The sequence below is a fragment of the Sceloporus occidentalis genome, unplaced genomic scaffold, assembly GCF_023333645.1.
Source record: "Sceloporus occidentalis isolate IW3139 unplaced genomic scaffold, rSceOcc1.0.p SCAF_1, whole genome shotgun sequence".
Classification (NCBI taxonomy): Eukaryota; Metazoa; Chordata; class Lepidosauria; order Squamata; family Phrynosomatidae; genus Sceloporus; species Sceloporus occidentalis.
Window position 1 is genome coordinate 269,678,780 of NW_028316981.1, and position 15,142 is coordinate 269,693,921.

Below are 15,142 nucleotides of genomic sequence, written 5' to 3' on the forward strand. Positions count from 1 at the left end.
TAAAAAGTGACAAGCTTCCCATCAGGATACAGTTGCAAGGAAGAGAGCTCTGTGTGTGTGTGTGTGTGTGTGTTCCTCAGCGGTTGGGGTCCCTTGGGGCAGATGCCCTTCTCCCTTCTCCCATCCAGAAGACCCTGCGCTCGGCCTCTGCCCTAGTCCCAACACCCCCACACTCCAGGGCAACCTTCTCTCTCCCCCCTCCCGCCCGTTTTAAAATTAGCCAAATGTCAGGCCTGGCAAGATTGATTCAGCCGAGATGCAATTATCATTTAAAAAGTGCCTTGATTGAGGTGCCTTGATGTGGGGTGATTTATTCCGCTGAGCAGATCCATAATTAAAAGGAGGGGAGGGGAGTCGTTTATCAATCTCGCCGAGACTCCGGGGGAGGGAAGGAGGGGAGGGGGCGAGAGAGGGGGGGGAGAAAGAGAGAGAGAGAAAGTGGGGGGGGGGGACCCTGGGGCCTCCTTTGCAACCACCCTCCCGAGTCGCCCTTCTCTTAGGACAGTGGGACACACTCCTTCCTCCTCGGAGGGTAGTGGAGTCTCCTTCTTTGGAGGTCTTGAAGCAGAGGCTGGATAGCCATCTGCCACAGGGGATGCTTTGATTGAGAGTTCCTGCATGGCAGAAGGGGGTTGGACTGGAGCAGGGCCCTTGGGGTCTCTATGAGTCTATGATTCTCCTCTTGCGTGTCTGTTCTCTCTTTTCATTCTTTCTCGAGGATGTGATCCCGCCTCCTCCCTCCTTTTTCTGTTCTCTTTTTGCAAGAGGGAAACTGATTATTTCTCCAGCTCTGAAAAAGACACACAGAGAGAAAGAGAGAGAAAGAAAGATAGACAGACAGACAGAGTCATTCGTTTGTGATTGGGGGAAGGAGGGAGAGAAAGAAGAGAGAAGAGGAGGAGGAAGAAGAAGAAGAAGAAGGGGAGGGGGGAAGAACAGGAAGAAGAGACGCAGCGCCTGGCGTGTAGTTTTGAATCCTCCTTTCCCTGCCTTTCTCTCTTTCTCTCTCTCTTTCTCCCCTCCTCCTTTCCTTCCTTCCTCCCTGAGTCCCGAGACCGGCGACGTTGCAAAGGCAGTAGTGAGCTGTTCTTCTCCAATCCGCCTCCTGCCCCTTCCTCCCTGGACGCCTTCGGGACGAGTCCGCTCACTTTGAACCCGACCAGCGCCGCCAAGGCCACTTTCGCCTCCTCCTCCTCCTCCTCCTCCTCTTTCCGCGCTTCAAGCTCCTGGCTAGACTCCTGGGTTGCTGCTGCTGCTGCTGCTCCTTGGATTGATTGGCAAGGTTGCGTGTGTGTTTGTGTGTGTGAGAGAGAGAAAGAGTAAGAGAGTGTGAGAGAGAGAGGTGTGCGCACAGGCTCCGCGTGGAAGCAGCTGGTGAACATCTTATAAGAAGACGGGAAGAACTGGAGGCTCGCTTTATTTTTTTCCCCCTCCTCCTCCTCCTCCTCTTCTTCTCCTCCTTCTTCCTTTTCTTTCTCTTCCCAATCTCTTCAGTGTCTCTGTTCCCCTCTCGTCCTTAAAGAAGGGAGGAGGAGAAGAAGAAGAAAAACAGAAAACCTCTCTCTCTCTCTCTCTCTCTCTCTCTCTCAAGGACTAGCCTGATCATCTCAGCGTTTGCAATGTAAGTACACGTGCCATTCCAAGCCAGAAGTCAAGGAGATGCTCTCTCTCTCTTTCTCTCTTTTGGCTCTTCGCTCAGCTGGGGCCGCAGTCCTTAAGGCGGGAATCATCCGGTGTGACACCGGCTTGAACTGCCACGGCTCCATGCCGTGGATTCCTGGGATGTATAGTTTAATGAGGGGCCAGAGCTCTCTAAACCCTGGAGAAGGCTACATAGCGCTCACCAAAACTACAGCTCCCAGGATGCCACAGCCTTGAGCCAGAGCAGTTAAAGGGCTGGAGCCGTGGCAGTTGAAAGTGGTGTCGAACTGGATTATTTCTGCAGTGAGGATGCAGCTTGTAGGGTGCTTAACCAACTCCCTGTAGGCGCTGCAAATCAGGGCATGTGGCAGTAGGTTTGACCTGTACTGTGGATCTTGTTTGTGTGTATGTGTGTAGATATGTGTGTGTGTGTGTGTGTGTGTATCCTAGTTTAAAGAGTGGCTTTCAACCAAGGCACTTTGCACTCAAACCCCAGATATAGTGACCCTCTTGCTGAGGTCTCTCCCCTGCAGCCTCCTTGCCCTGCTCTCCGTCAGCTGCTTGCATGAGTGTTTAAAGTTTCATGAAGTTCAGTTCACGTCACTGGTGTGTTTTGATATTGTGAAGTGCGCTCAGGTCTGTTTGCCTTTGAACATTTCACCAAATGCTTCTGACCTTGGAGTGCTTGCCCTGCGAAGTTACCAAACAGTGCAGTGAAGAAACTAGCTGGCATGAGGACAAATGCCCTTTTCAACTTTTGGTTGTGCAGCTTCTCACTGTTGTTTTAATTCATTGGTTTTAGACACAGCATCCCTCCCTCCCCTTTCTCTCTTCCCCAGCACATCTTTTCTCAAGCACACAACACTACACTACTCTTTTTTTTCCTTTAGAGGTAAAGAAATTGGGGACATTTGCATGGGGGAAACAAGGCATTTTCTTTTCTTTTCTTTTGCTCTTAACAAGTTTAGCTGTAATGCTACATTGCATCCTGATGGGCTGTCTAATTCTGCAGTTCTTTTGCTAGGCTTGTGCTGGGCATGAAAGAGAAAGGGGGAACCTATAGAATATATTGTTTTGTTTTTTTAAAAACATAAAATATTGATATTTCCTGCACAGGACCTAGCTCTAGACTTGGGGAATCAAGTGCAAATAATGCTACTTTAAGAAGTGTCATTTGTCTGAAAAGCTTTTGGAGTAACTGGACTTTGAATAGCCAGCGGAGAACCTTGGGAAGTCTCGTCTTGAAGTAGCACAAATAGCGTCTCTTAAAATACAATACTTGGGGCTCTACTTCTTACCTGCTTCTGTTTTAGGATAATTAAGCTCCAGAAGGGCATTCTGCCAGTAGTTCAGCAACGGGTCTATACTGTATATATATATTCCTGGCTTAAGATGAAATGCTTTTTAGTAGCATATATAAAATGGAACATAAAGGCCATTGTCTTAAAACTCTATCAGTTCCTCACATTTGTTTTAATAGAGGATATAAAAGTGTCCGGCTCACCAATTACATTAGACAAATATGTGACGCCTATTTCTCTTTCAGTGGTGCTTAGCAGGGCACTTGGGTGGCAGAGTGTAGACATTTATATGTGAAGTAGAATAATGCTCAACCCCAAGGCTTCCTAGGTGAAGATCGGGGGGGGGGGGGTAATTACCTGTGAACCAATATCCCTCTTTTAAAGAGTAATTTCAGGTTCGCCTAGACCACTGAGGAAATGTATTCAGTTCTAAATTAAGGCTCCAGGATGTTCTCATCATAATACTAAAAGTTAACCTGTTTTGCATACTGTGGGAAGTTATAGGCAACAGAGTGTGCATCTTTTGAAACAGTAATACATCCCCTCTATTTTTGATGGCTGTTGCGTCCATTCTTAGTATTGCATAAGATTACTTAGTGCCACTGGGAGAACTGAGAGATATTTTTCCTGAATAAAATCATTATGATTTATAAAGTCCTGTCTGTATTCTTATAGAATGTGTAGGATGGGAGGCTTTATTTTAGATCTCACAGATAACAAATGGCTGTTCTTTGTTATGTTAGTTTTAGGAGAACAGTTCTGTGATTCTGACCATATAACCCTTTACATGAATTAGGTCTTCTTGATAGCTCAGATGACACTCATATGAATGAATGAGTGAAGGATTGTGAAATGAAGCTTAGAACCAACAACAAATATCAGTTTTCAAACATTTAAATGGTATTGTTGACTTTTCTTTACTGATTTTATAATGTGCCCCCCTGCCTTTCTCTAAAGTGTGTTAAATTATCATATATAACAGGTGAGATTTCAAAAATGTGTACTTGGACTTGCATTAGGCGCGTAATAGTAGGATGTGTCATTTGGTGTTGTATGCTTGGGATTTGTCCAGTATGAAATATTTTGAATTTTTAAAAATGAAAAGGTAATAATTCCTTGACTTAAAGATACTTACTTTCACATAAATTGTGAGTAAAAACTAATGAAGAGAAATACATCCCCTTGCTTGTATATTGTTTCTAATAGGGTAGATGGCAGACTTAAAAAACAAACAAATCCTGTGTTGGCATATAAACAGGTGTCTGTGTATTTAAACCATATAGTCAGAAAAGTAATGAAATAAAACTATTTTGGTCTTGTGAGTTAAAAACATTAAGTAGCTGCCAGGGAAGAGAAATATTTTTCAGCCCATTTCCAGAACTTTGACTTTAAAATGTTCAAACAGCAAACTTGCTTAACTTCTGTGTTTCCCCTAATCGTGTGGAGAAAAATGAGTAACATGATGTTCCATAACATCATCTTGATAGCATTAGAGTCAGTAGAATTTGCTTGCAAATAATTGTATTTGCTAGCATTAGGCTTTTTAAAAAAATGTTCAAACCGTTCTAACAAAAGAAAGTTCCTTTCTTTTAAATGTTGGGCAAAGGCACCCTCAGTCCTCTCCCAGCCCCACAATCTCCAAAGCAAGTGTTCTGGGTTTTCAGCAAGTCATGATTTCATGTTGAAGACCAAAAACAGTCATGCTTTTAAAAACTATCAGAGTTTAACTTGTTGGACCTAGACCAACTTCTTAGCTGTGTGGTGTAACCAAAATTAGAGTAACATAGATTCGAAATCTGATTATTCTGTATGAGGATCTCAAAGAAGTTCTATTCATGGAAACAAAAATAGCTTCTTCAACATTTCTACATGTCATAGTGCATTTTCCAAAGTATTTGTGTCTGCAGATTTTTTTTCACTCCGTGAAATCCTGGAGTTTGATGTAAATGTACATTTTAGTTTATTTGGCAATTTTGATGCTTACAAATGAAATTCAACAAAGTTTTATATTCTTGTGCAATACCTGCCACAAAGTTTGTTAACCATCTAAAGTGTATTAGGTTGTGCAGCTTTTTATTGCTTAAAAAAACCAATTGTGTAGGATTGCTGTATTAATATTTGTAAAGTATAACCTGTATAGTTTAGAATTAGTTGATGCACCACATATTGCAGAAGTTGTGAAGTGAAACAAGTAAGTATTGCAAGCACATTTCTTTGCTTTTTGAATATAGTAATTGGTTAACGGCTCGGAACAGATTTAAGCTAATCTTCTGAGAGCTGATGGTCAATATGTTACATGTGGACAGGTGATTAAATCCTAGTATCTTGAGTCCTGTACCTTAATCTCAACTGTCGCATTGACTGCAGTGCAGTAGAGCTTGGCTCTTCACTCGGATCTGTCATCTTTAGGAAATCAGAGCAGCTTATAGAGACAGTTCACAAAACCAACAGTGACAACAAAGTCTTATGTGCCTTACAAAAGGAGGATTAGGCAGTTCAGATGTCAACTTGATTGGACAGAGATAAAAGCTGATTGCTGCTACATGGCAAGGCACACTTCATTTTCAATTGGTTATTTATTACATAAGGGCTACTATGGCTTGATTGCATAGTCATTGTTCAGTGCAATTGGAAAGATGGAAAACTCAGTTTTAAAAAAACTAGGGTTATGGTTGTGTGTTTTTGTCTTTTGGTGCTGCGATCATTCAAAAATTGCAGCTTGCTGTTGTTGTAGTGCTTCAATCATCATAGGGGTCATACGATGAAGGTCTTATGTTAATGGAGAAGCCGTACCTGGTTACATGGCACACCAAATATTGATAGATCTTTTGGAAATTCTCAGTGGCTGCAATGGTTCTGTACAGCAAATTGCCACATAAAAGCAAAGCACAACCTGCAAGTCACTTTAACTTCAGAAAATTTTTATTGACATTGTTGGAATTGCTGTGGAGGCATTCATTTCAGATTTGCAGCTATTTGCCCCTGTTCAGAATTTATGGAATGTCTTTTCACTGTCTTACTTACAATAGCCATCAACTCCTTTTCAGAATGGGATATTCAATTGTATTCTAAATTTACATCTAAGAAAATGTAGTTGACATGTTTTGTACTAAAATTTGAAAGCACACAACTCGCTTGTTGGCTAATTGGATAATATGTTCTTGCCTTTCCTTAAAGAAACTTTGAAAAACCCAAAGGATATATCTAAGTGTCTTATACATTACAGCACGAATGAGTCAGCCATACATATAAACATAGTGTTATGTTGCCCATGATAGAGAGTATACAGAGAATTAATACTTAAGTAATTAATGTTCTTTTTAGAGTACAAGACAAACTATTCATATATTAATAATACTCCTTTTAAATACAGTTTATTTTTCTTTTGAGCTGACATTTCGGAACTTTGTTTCCTTTAAACCCCACTACCACCACCATTCAAATGACCTTATTTGCAGGATTCGCCACTTGGTTAAGGTGGAGCATTTGCTTATAATCTGATTTAGTTTTATAGGCTGTGATCCTAAGCACATTTACTTAGAGGTAAATTCTAGTGAAATCAATGGAGCTTAAAATAAATACATATTGAATTGACATGCTAAGTCATTTTGGAAAGAAAAGGTTCACCCAAGGCTGTGTTCTTATGAGTGTTTACTTGAAAATAAACTCTCTTAAATCCAGTTGAATTTGTTTTTAAAAGATGAGTTAGAACTGGGGTGCAAGTAAGTTTACAACAAATCACTCTGGACTAGTAGATAGGGGCATATAAATATTGTATAATATGTATAATCTTAAAATCACTGGTAAGATTATCTTTTTATTTGGGGTTGAGGGGAAAATATAAATAGTGTAATATAGCAGTTGGCTTATCACGAGGACATAATGGACTATATAGTGAAAATTTTAAATGACAAAAAATATTGCAAAGCTCATTGAACTTTGTGCAATAATAATGATTAAGCAGATTCATTCAGAAAATATATGTGAATTAAGGATATTTTTTATAGTTAATCTGTAGCACCAAGGATGAAAAGTCTGAAAGATGACATTTCATTTTTGAAATCAAGTTGTATTTGCAGTGCACATAAAAGAGATGTTTACACAATCTGGGTGTGTAAGTGTTTGGAAATAGGATTTCCAACATACTGGTTATGACTTCAGTGGGCACAGTTCTCTGGCAGTCATTATTTTCAGTTGGGATTAGCCACTGAACAGAAATCTCTTCCCCATATTTCATATGGTCCCTATGGATTGCCGAGGAAATGTCTAACTTTATGAAGGGAATACCACCCAGTAGTGGAGGAGGGACAGAGAGAACCCACTAATCAAATTTTAGCCAATTTTTCTTATCATTGTAACAGAGCATTGTAAAATTATATTTTATGGGACTCCAGCTGTACATCTGTGTGTGTTTAAATTTAAAAGTGAATAGGAGCTTTACACTATTTTTCATAGATGTCAAGTTTTGGGGAAACTGTGGTCATACGAACATACTCAATATAACCGAATAATGACAAATGAAATATAACATATTTTTCCACCCCTTGAAGACTAGCATGTGGCTACTATGAAGGTGGTTTTTGGCCTTGATTACAAATAGAGAGGTTCAGAAACAAAAATAAGTTTTATTCCATCTAGAATTTACCACACACACACACACACACACACTCACTATGCATATGTGTGTTCTATTTTATATATTGATCGATTAAGACATACTGTGTTGTTTCTTGCTGACATAGGCCAGAATTTACATTGGGATCAAGAACAACAAATGGTCTTTAGAATAAAACTCTTCCACTCTGTACCAAATATCTGAACAGTTTACATGAGAAGGAGAATGATTCAGGAGGCTGCCATATATTTGCACCATGTGTCACCATCTAACTGTCAGGTTAAGCAGTTTTAACATGGTACCTATTGAACTGGGTCCTTGACAAGAATGCTTGTCTTGCTATGTATCAGCTGTTCAGCTGGCACAGGACTGTTTGATAAACCTATCTGTTCTAAGATGGCTTAAATCTCCTTTAATCCACTGATTTGTAAACAGTCTGATTCTGCACATGATTGTAGGGTTTCTTGTCTTTTTTCCCACTCTCTTATTCTAGAACTAGTATTGAATGCATAAAACTGTATGACTCCTAGGCAAATTGTGTGTGTCTGTTTGTGTGCATTTGCCTGCACTCTCAGCGTGTCCAAGAACAAATCTCTATTACTTATCTGCTACACATGAATGAGAAGAGCCAAGCTGTCCAGAGGGAACTCAGTAAGTTAAAGAGAAAAGTTGATACTTACCTATCCTTCCAGTAATATATGGCTTAGGGTATGATAGGATGTGTTCAGGCATTCCCTAGTAAGGCTTTGTTGCAATTCCCAAATACTTGGTTAAATATGTACATACTTGAAGTATTTCAAAACACCCTTCAGTCAGGAAAGCAAACAAGGAAAAAGAGTTGAACACATTCCCATGAGCGAGATGCACTTTTCTCATTTTGAAAATGAAAAACAATTTTTAAAACTGAGTATGGTACATTAAAGAAAACCATAGATTTCATTGATACATCCAATTAAAAGGTGTCCCTAGAAGGTTTTGCAGACTTTCAGACAGGGCAGAGGAGAGTCCACAAAGCCGATCAGATAATTTATGTCTAAATATGATGATAGCAGTTCTGCAATAGAGATTAAAATAGCTTGGTTGGCCTACAGCTGTTTCAGTGTATTTTGTGTACTCTCACTGCTTTGCAGTCGGAAATTACCATGGCTCAGTTTAGGATGTAATAAAAGTTCAGAAAGTTGTAATAAAATGGACTGAGATTTTTTTTCAAATTATTGATAGTTTGCTCAGCCATAAGGCATGGCTCTTTCCCCCATTTGTATATACTCTTCTCTATCTCCAGCAAATTTCAAAGATTAAGTAGCCACTGCCAAAGGAATAAAATAATAATCAGTGTGCTAGTGTTTAAACCAGCACCCATGTTCAACCATATCATTTCAAAGAGTGATTGCCTAAAGAACAGGCATCAAGAAATGGAAATTCACAGAAAAAAGACAGCTTCAGTTCTACGGTAGTATAGGGCACACATGGCATGAACAAGAATGACATGGTCAAGTCATTGGAAGCTGCTGGCATGAGCCGGGCGTATGAATGAGCCTGGATTCATAGGTGAGAATACACAGGAACTCACCATAGCCAGGAAGACATAGTGGTTTGGGTTCTGTCTCAGACAGGAAATCTTTATAATCCTTCCTGTCTAGGAGGACCAGGGGCCAACCAGAGTGGGCAAAGCCACTTCATTGTGTAACAACACTATCCTGAGGACAATATCCTAAGTTGCCCCACATTCTGTGAACTCACATAAACAAAGGTTCCCAGCAGTAGTCTGGGCAGCTGCTAACATACAATAAGGAATAATTGATAGGGGGAAGAAAAGAGCTGAACAGAGCTAGAAATCTATTGCTAGAAGGCCATGTGATATTTTCCTGACTCTTAAGTGACATTCAGGAGCAAACCTGTAGCTTGCTCCACCAGCAAGTTGCATCTATAGTAATGCCAGGACTGTATTTCATAAATGAAAGAAATGACAGGATTCTGATACTCAGGCTTAATATTCTTTGTACTGGTGCTGTTCTGAAGGAATGGACGGTACCCTTGTAATAGAAAAAGAAACACACACACACACACACATTGTTTTTCAGTAGATTTAGCTATGTGGAACATGGCAGTACATAAAAAGTAAGGTATGCATAACTTGTTAGTTTATTTAACAGTGTCCAAGATTTTGGTGTTGTTGAAAAAAGGCATACCCACTTAGGGAAGGAAAGATTTCGAGCAGAGAAATGGTGAGAGATGGAGCCAGGGAGGCTCTTAACTGTACTGCAATCTGCTCTTATCTATTCCAGTTTAGTCTTCCACTGGCTTTGTTGTTCATTATTTTGGTGGTTAAAAACACATTTGAAATCAGAGCTTGATATGGCACAAATGTACTAATCAACATATTTTGAAGGGCTTTTTTTCTTTTTTAAAAAAAATCAAGGTGTTGTTAGTATATCCCTCAAGATCCAGTGTAGCACAAAGCAGTAATTGACAGATTCTACGTCAAGCTTTGTGAAAACATCCCATCCAAAAATGGGGACAATTGAGAAAGATGGCAAAAATGGGGAAGAAAAAAGCTTATGAAATATTGCTGTACACACTGGGGTACCCAAAAGCTAATACAGTTGGCCCTCTGCATCCACTGAGTCAGCCATCCACAGCTTGGAAATGCCCATCCCCCCCCCCAAAAAAAATCCAAAAAGCAAACTTTGATTTTGCCATTTGGTATACGAGACACCATTTTACTATCCCATTGTATAGTGGGATCCTGGAGCTAAACCATGGGGGATACCAAGGGTCCAATGTCCAGCTATTTAAAAAAAAAAAACATTCATCCATTCCTGTTGACTTCATGATGTTTAGTGTTGATTGCAGGTAATTTTGGATGGATATGCTGTCCTAGGAATCTAACCTAAGTATATTTGTTATCTTTCTTTTCGTACTTTATTTTAATGCCAGCGATGTATACTCAATTTAACACAGCCCTGTAGTTCATTTCATAAGCACAGCAGGATGTGTGTCATTTGTGGTATGCAACCATTGCCTCAGTTAAACTGCACTGTGTGCTTTTAAATTTTCAATCAATACCTGTTAAAAGGTATGGGAGGGGAAGACTTTGTACAAAGGACTGAGTATACTAATTGCTTAGAGACAACATCTACAAACTTCACAGGTCAAGACAATTCTTAGCAAATGTGGCCTTTTAGCAATATAATTATGTAGCTAGTATGGATATTTCCTTAATTTTTAATTGCCTGAAAAGATAGAATGGTACGCAGTGGAAAACAATTGCCAGTACACTGGAACTTCATGGCAGCACTAGTGAAAGAAATTCTGAACAGTGAAATGGTGAAGTTGTTCTGAACAATTTGTGACAAGCAGACTGTTTCCTCATTGGAGGGAAAAAATTATCAAAGAGGATATCCCAGGTGGAGCTTTGATAAAGAAATTAAGAAGTTTCACTTTTTTTTGGCAGGGAGTCCCAAAATTCATTTACCAAGCAGTGTAAACAGTTAGGACTGTGGGACTAACAATTATATTATATCTCATGATGGAGGTGTTCCAAATGAGAATAGTGGATTTAAGCTGAAAGCCTCGACAAATTTATTAAGAAATTAAAGTTACATCTACACTGCAGAATTAATGCAGTTTGACACTGCTTTAACTGCCATGGCTCAGCGCTATGGAATTTTGGGATTTATAATTTTGTGAACTATTCAGCCTTCTCTGTCAGAGCTCTGGTGCCACAACAACTACAAATCCCAGATCTTCATAGGATGGTATTGTGACAGTTAAAGCAGTGTCCAACTCCTTTAATTCTGCAGTGTGGTAGCAGCCAATGTCCTATTGTTGAATTGATCTGGGGTTATTTTTGCTTATAATATATTTAGGACTCACTTTTCTTTTACTTGCTTCTTTTGCGTATATTCTAAAGGACTACATTGTGGAAGCAAGAAAATCACAGATGAAGAATTCCTAAACTGTTTTATCTCTTTGATTTTATTCTTCCTGATTCCATGTTTCTTCCACATTCCAGATAGTGTGGAAAGGTTTTCAGATGGTCCATGGTGAAGTTACACATTTGTTATCAAAATGCTCCCCTTTTGTGCAGCAGATGTCTGTGCTAAAGTTTTAAAAGGTGGTCCAACTGAAACAATGAAGGAGAGGGGAAAAAATCAGATAAATCTGGTTCATCAGTACCATTGGATATATAATCCTTTCACAAAAATAGAGTAAATTTCTAATTCTTAAAAAACCCAACAACCCTCAAAGAGGTATAAGAAATTATTGGCTTTATTTTTTAAATATGTTTATTTTGAAGAAATTGCTTGGAAGCACATTTTGGTTATAATATATTTGGCCAGAGAGCAGGGGCAATATTTAGTCATAAAATATAGTCGGCTCACCATAGCCATAGATGTTTTTGTATCCCCTGATTCAACCATCCACAGCTTGAGAGTAGGGTTTTTTTTTTAAATAAATAAATAAATTCCACTTATCTTTTGTCTGTATTTTACAAAACACAAATGAATGTGTAGTGGAACTGTAAACATTTTGTACATCATTCATTTTAGAATAATAGTAGAAAGATTTATCTCCTGCCACTTGCCACAATAGACTGCTTTTGAAATTACATTAAAATACAGCTAGGTATAAATTCACAGCACAGTAATATGACTGTTAATGTTAGTGAGGTATTGTAACCTGATAGTCTCATTAACTATCAGACAGAATGAAATACTGTTTCTTTAACTATGCTGAAGAGTAAACATTTTGTTTTAAAAATGTTTCATAACCTAGTGATAGCAGATCATGGATACCGTTATTAAAAGTGAAAGCATGGCAGTGTTAGCAGTGGAAGATAATTTTAATCTTGTATTTTAAAGGAAAAGCACTAATTAGCTTGAAAGCCCAACACTTTTAAAGAAGCAATTTACTGTGCAAGTAGCACAATTCTAAATGAACATATACAGTAACTGAACTGGAGATCTTTTGGGTATCTGCTTAGAGCAGTGGTGACAAAGTGTGACCTGCAGGCCATGTGTGGCTCACAGTTCTCCTTCTCAGGCTTGTTTGGTGGAACAACGGAGGGGGGGCTTCTCGGTGGCTGCTCCTAGACTTTGAAACTCCCTCCCAGGGGAGAATGGGATGGCTCCCTCTTTGCTCTCCTTCTGCCAGCAAGTGAAACATTCCTGTTTGATCAGGCTTTTAGGAATCGAATCTGATGGGCTTTTGCTAGTGTGCTGTGCTGTTGTGTTGATTTTTAAAATATTATGTTCTTATGAATGTCAAGTGGTTTTAGCTCTACAGATTAATTGTTTTGTTGAACAGCTGTAGAGCTGTAGAGCTAAAACCAGTGTGTGTGTGTGTGTGTGTGTGTGTGTGTATATATATATATATACTGGTTTTCGCTCTACAGATTAATTGTTTTGTTGAATAACACACACACACACACACATATATATTACTGATGCATTTTATATAGTTTTAATCTGTATTAATTTTAATAATTAGTAAACTGCCTTGAGTCCTATTGGGAGAAACGTGGGCTATAAATAAATAAAATAACAATACGTAATACGTAGGATTTTTATTATTATTATTTTAAAAAATGATATTCCATGTACTACTGAAATCCAATAGCAAACTACTACAGGTTGAGTTTCCCTTATCTGAAAACCTGAAATTCAAAATGCTTGAAAATCAAAATAAATAAATAAATAAAAATAAAAATAATCCATAGCTGGCTGAGGCACCTTTGCTTTTTATAATTCAGTGAACACAAACTTTGTTTCATGCACAAAATTATTTAAAAATATAGCCAATATTATAGTTAATTTAATGTTTTTCATTCAATATCAATAGTCAATATATTCAAGACAATTTAAGTACATTAAGTGTGTATGTGTGTGTGTGTAAATGAAACAATCAAGTGTGAATGAGAGCAGTTTAGTGGTTAGTGAGTGGGGGGATTTTAATGACTTTAATAATATGGACTGAATAATTAATTAATTTCAGTGACACTGTTTTATAGTTGTGCAAGTGATTTGGTATTTCTAACGTTAAAAACATGCTTAAAAACACAAAACCAAAAGTGTTACCTTCAAGCATCTGGGCAACCTGAAAAGTAACTTCAGCTCTGTAGAGTTTGTCTAGCCGTACTTAAGACGAATCCCTTAATTTCAGCAGAGAACATTTTCTGACAGATTTCCCCAAAGAAAGAATTAAATTTTGTTATTTCTTAGTAACAGAATTTTTGAAGCAAAAATTTTGATACTGTATTTTGATTTGTTTAAACTTCTGTCTTTATCTTTCATTTTTCATATTTGTTACTTTATGGATGTCAGGCTTCACATAGCCTTTGTTTTTTAGGCCTATTCCATGGCACCTGAAAGTGGCTTTACACAGGAAATATTATTAAATGTTCATTTGGGGAGTTTTTTTCAAAGTTATCCTTATAGACTGAAGCATACATTTATTTTCTGAATGTGAGCAAAGGGTCATTACATAGGACTTTATCACACACGGAAAATTGGAAGGTTAACCAAAGATTAATCTGGGGTCATCCAATATATTTCACATTATTTCACAAAAGATTTTCAAACGACATCAAAAGCAAACGGAATGCAATCCTAATGCAATTGTGAGACATCGCAGGAATAGCTGAATTCAGAAAAATATTGAACGTATAAATCCTTTTCCACTGTGAATTCACAATCAATTCGCATTGTGTAACTATGAAATGTATCCAGTTCAGCCATGGGATTGCTGTCAGCCATGGGATCCTGTCCTCCCTGTGCATTCGCAAACACGCTAATTTTTGGATTTCAGTGTCTTTGGGGACTTCCATTTTTTTAAAAAGGATGTGAAATATATGTATTCTGTTGGAAGAACTATAGGGAAAAATGTAATGGATAATATATCTACATAATGTTATCATGTTGGTCCCTCATATTGGCATGATAAGGTTGTGTGGGCAGGAATTGCATGGTTATACAATTGCTTTCCCTTGGTAGCTTGGTAATTCTGAGTGTTATAGTCCAAAAAGCAACTTTTTCAAACTCTGCTGAATGATGTGTGGGGTTGTGGGTGCCAGTATAACATTGCTAACAGAAGCAAGCTGGGCAGTCATACTGTTATGTTCCAGACTTGTTATGCAATGTGAGTGGGATCATCAGCTCCCCCACTTAATCACAGTGTCTCTGTGAAGAGAAGACTGGAAGCTTTTTCTTCCATCTTAAACTAACCACATTTTATATCCAAAGGAGGAGAAGCTGTGGTGAGTTCCCACTGTGCTTATAGACAGGATTGGAATCATGTGGCTCTCCAGAGGTTGTTGGACTGTAACTCGCAGCATTCTTCAAATTTGGTTAGGCTGGTGGGGTTGAGGTTCAGCAGCATATGGTGGGCTGCCTGATGTCTTCTTCTGGTTTAAGAATATCAACCAACTTTAAATGGTGGTTGATGAAGGTCTTTTGGGGAGAATGCAGCCTTACATTGGATATTTACAATTTTCGCACCTGTTATCATGTCTGAAGACTTTCAAGGGTCCACAGTTCAGGCCATAGCACTCTTTGCCAATGCATGCAATAGCTTTGAAGCAGTG

At 38.6% G+C, this 15,142-nt stretch overlaps 1 protein-coding gene across 8 annotated transcripts in view; it reads left to right on the forward strand.

Moving 5' to 3' along the window:
* The window catches only part of MEF2C (myocyte enhancer factor 2C), a 222,369-nt gene that overhangs the window by 26,680 nt on the left and 180,547 nt on the right, over window positions 1-15,142 (forward strand). For 2 of the 8 annotated variants that reach the window (XM_089493453.1, XM_089493469.1), the window contains exon 1: window positions 1,239-1,621. The exons of the other annotated variants lie outside the window; for them this stretch is intronic. The gene's annotated coding sequence lies outside the window, so the exon portion shown is untranslated. Of the gene's footprint in view, window positions 1-1,238; window positions 1,622-15,142 lie in introns of those variants that run through there. 8 annotated transcript variants of the gene reach the window in all.